The 3904-nt window shown below is 38.7% G+C and overlaps 1 pseudogene; it reads left to right on the top strand.

Moving 5' to 3' along the window:
- Positions 1-2802: 2802 nt before the first annotated feature.
- LOC121487497 lies at positions 2803-3535 on the top strand (annotated as a pseudogene).
- The last annotated feature ends 369 nt before the right edge of the window (positions 3536-3904 follow it).

Here is a 3904-nt window from a genome sequence, read left to right as displayed (position 1 = left end):
TTTCATTCCTTTTGATGGCTGTATGATATTCCATTATATAAGTGTGTGTATGTATATATAACACACATGTATGTATATACACACATTATATATATATATATATAACACATCTTCTTTATCCATTCATCTGTCGTTGGACATCTGGGTTCTTTCCATTGTTTGGCTATTGTGGACATTGCTGCTGTAAACATTGGGGTGCAGGTACCCCTTCAGATCACTACATTTGTATCTTTGGGATAAATACCCAGTAGTGCTATTCCTGGGTCGTAGGGTACCTCTGTTTTCAACCTTTTGAGGAACCTCCACACTTTATTCCAGAGTGGCTGCACCAGCTTGCAGTCCCACCAACAGTGTAAGAGTGTTCTCCTTTCTCTGCATCCTCACCAACATCTGTTAATTTTAGGATTGTTAAATGCTGACTTGTTAATTTTAGCCATTCTAGACAGAACAAGTTCTAAAATGACTTTGAGAGAACTAAATATCCCTTAACTTGATCTACTTAGTAAAACTTCTGGTAAAGAACCAGGAATTAAAAATAAGGCATATCAATTGAAATCGGTGAAAAAAAATCATCTATGTGGTGGTAAATGATAAAAATATAGATAGTAAACACCCCCCTCCCCCCAGAAAATAGTGTCATCTCCACAGTTTGTATTTTTTCTAGAGAAAATGTTTTATTTTTGAATTACAGTTTTATACCTGTTTAAAAAACGTGTTCACTCTTTAGTCCCTTGCATCCCAGATTCTTGTCATAGCAGATTTTCTGTCAATATAGTTAAAATTTTGTATCAAACCTATTCTTCCTCCCACCCCACCTTGCTCTTGTAGTTTAATTTTGTCCCATAATAAAATAATTTGTGTGTCCTAGAAGCAGCCTAGGGTAGCAATTAAGAACATTGATTCTGGAACCAGAAGGATTGCGTTCAAATCCATTCCCACTAGTGTGTGAATTAGGGTCAGGTACTTGACCTCTTTGTGCCTTAGTTTCCTTATTTACAAGACGTAGATGGTGAAAAGAGTACATTCTTTATAAGAATATTATGAGGATTAAATGAGTTAATATCTCTAAAGCTCTTATGCATTATAGAGTATTTGCTAAATAACTAAACGTCTGCTAGAGCAGAGGCTCGCTGATGATGGTTGTGTCTTGCATCTCTATTACTCTCTATGGCACCAAACAGTGTTCTGTACTTAATATATATATGCAGCCCAATATCTATTTGCATAATATATAATTGAATTGAGGTGAATTAACTTCCCCTAGCACAATTCTTGTGTCTATAAATGGATTGATTTTATTTAGGGTGAAGAGAGATGTCTGTCCCTCTTGGAGGTTTACAGAGCTCTATGGAGTTAGGAAACCAACTGATCAGTGCTCATGGAGCATAACACTGAATATTTTGAAAAGGTCTTTTGCAAGTATCTTTTCCAACTTCTCTTGTCCAAGCTAAATAACCCAGCTCAAAACTGATCTTCTCTTAGAGTCTTTTACATTAACCTCAGAAATATATCTCTTCCCCTGTATTCCCTGACATTATTTTTGTGTTCCATAAGAATATGATTTATAAAGTTACCATAGTTTGTAAAACTGGAAGGCATGGTAGAATTTTCCAGGCCAGTGGTTATTACCAATGGTGCAGATCACGGTCCACTGGAAATTTAGATCTGTCTTTTAATACACATGACTGGGGCCCATCATCAGAAATTTGGATTATATGACAGTAGGGTATTGGTTTCATGTTTAAGGTCTGAAGCCAGATAGGACTTGATACATATTATGACCCCTTTTGCTTAGCATCAGACTGACTCAGACAGTGCTTGTCAAACTTTAATGTGTACACAAATCACCTGGGGCACTCTAGAAAGTGGATCAGATTAGGATCCAGCAGGTCTGCAAGACGGCCCAGGATTTTGCATTCCCAACAGATTTCGGCTGATGACTGTCCAGAGAACCATACTTTGAGTATTAAGGACTTAGAAGCTCATTGCTTAGTGTATCAAAATCTCAATTTCCTCATATGGCAAATAGAGCTGTTGTAAAAATTAAAGATATAATGTATATGAAGCAGCTTTATCACATAGCAGTGTACAATAAGTGTTAGACATTTTGTGAAAAACATTATTAAGACCGGCTTCATGGGCTTGGGCCAGGATAGTTGCTGGTCAGAGCTCTGTCTTAAAGGGGCTCTGTATTTGGTTTTATTGCTCTTGTCACCATCTTGAATTCTTTATAATTTTACCTTTGAACTTGTATTTTATAAGTGAAGTTCAATGAGGCAATGGGGTGTGCATGTGAGCAGAGTTGATACCTGAAATATGCATTCTTGCCAACATTACTCGCCAACTATTTGCATTTAAAACTCACACGTTACTATAGCACAGAATTCTGATGGACTCGAGGTGAATTTGAGTTCAGTAAGACTCAAAAGTACAGGGTAAATGTGTTAACGTTTATGACTAAGTAAGGCCGCACTTTCCCCAAGGGACCATGCTTTCCATTTGAACCAGAACTTGCTTTGAATGAGGAAGGAAGACAATTACAGTCCAAGAATCATGAACATTCCAGGATCTCCATTATATCCTTTCTTTTTTTTTTTTTTTTCATTATATCCTTTCTTAACTCAAGTTACTTCCCTATAGATTAGCTAACCACTCACACTGAAAACTTGTCTGAAAAGGAAAGAAAACGATAGGGAAACCCATAGTTCTTTCCTTTTCAATTATTTCTGATTTATCATTAGGCTAAAGGTAGAGCGTATTGGTGGAATGCATGCATATCAAAAAGTCAAAAAAGTCACGATCATGATCCCTCTTGCGGACTCTCTGCTCAAGTATGATACATCCAGTGTTGGTGAGCCAGAACACAGAGAAACAGAACCCCAAAGGAGGGCCTCTGAAAGTCAGCTCCTAGCAGCCTGGACCCTCAGATCTAGTCCCACAGCCACCAAAGACCAAGCTCCCTTCAACTTTCCTGTGTCCCGGATCCTACAAAGCAGGCAGAAGAAATTTTGAATGCCATCTTGCCCATAAAGGAGGGGGTGGATGACATGCAGCCATGGATCCAGCACCCTTGGCACAAGGATGGTTTTGGTGCACCCCTAGGGCAGCTGAATTTGTAACTGCAGCAGCAGCAGCAGGCCAGGGAGACCAGCATCTTCCCTGTGCGTAGGGAGCTCTACTCATGGTGTTTTGACAAACTGATCCAGGAGGTCACCATCAACTGTGTGGAGAGGGGACAGTTTTTGCTGTTAGTTCAGGATGAGAACCATATGACAATCACCACCTACGAGGCCTCATACGACAGTAGGGTGGCATTTGGCTCCAGGAAAGTGCTGTAGGCTGAATAGGGAAGTCAGACATGGAGAGGAAAATTGAAGAATTAGAAATAGGAAAGAGAAGATTGGAGAGGCAAATGAAGAAACAGAAGGCCAAGTGTGAGGGCACCAAGAAGTAGGAGAGTGAGTGGAGACAGGTGAAGGAGACTCAGTTCCTCAAGGGACAAATAGCAGCTGAATGTCCAACTGGAAAGCCTTAGCCGCACCAAAGAGGTAATATTTTCCACATGGGTCTGCAAGCACTGCAATCACTGTTACCCTAAGATAAGCCCCTTATAATAAAAAAAAAAATCCTAACTTCCTGGGGAAAAAAAAGTGAAATGTGTATAATTAAGTTAGTTTTGTGTAGGGTCCACTGTTCTGGTAAGAACAAAATTTATAAAGAGTATGAGCTCAAATTATGAATTGTGCAATTTTAGTGATTCCACACATAAGTGCCTTTATATGTGCACTTAAAACTGGCATTGCATAATATAAAATTAACAGTAAAATTCACGCAAATAATTTAAATTTAATTTTTCACTAATTAGGATGACATTAAATAGCAAATAAAATGCACCATGACAGGT

Source organism: Vulpes lagopus, chromosome 1, assembly GCF_018345385.1.
Source record: "Vulpes lagopus strain Blue_001 chromosome 1, ASM1834538v1, whole genome shotgun sequence".
Taxonomy (NCBI): Eukaryota; Metazoa; Chordata; class Mammalia; order Carnivora; family Canidae; genus Vulpes; species Vulpes lagopus.
This window is presented reverse-complemented; position numbering and strand designations above follow the sequence as displayed.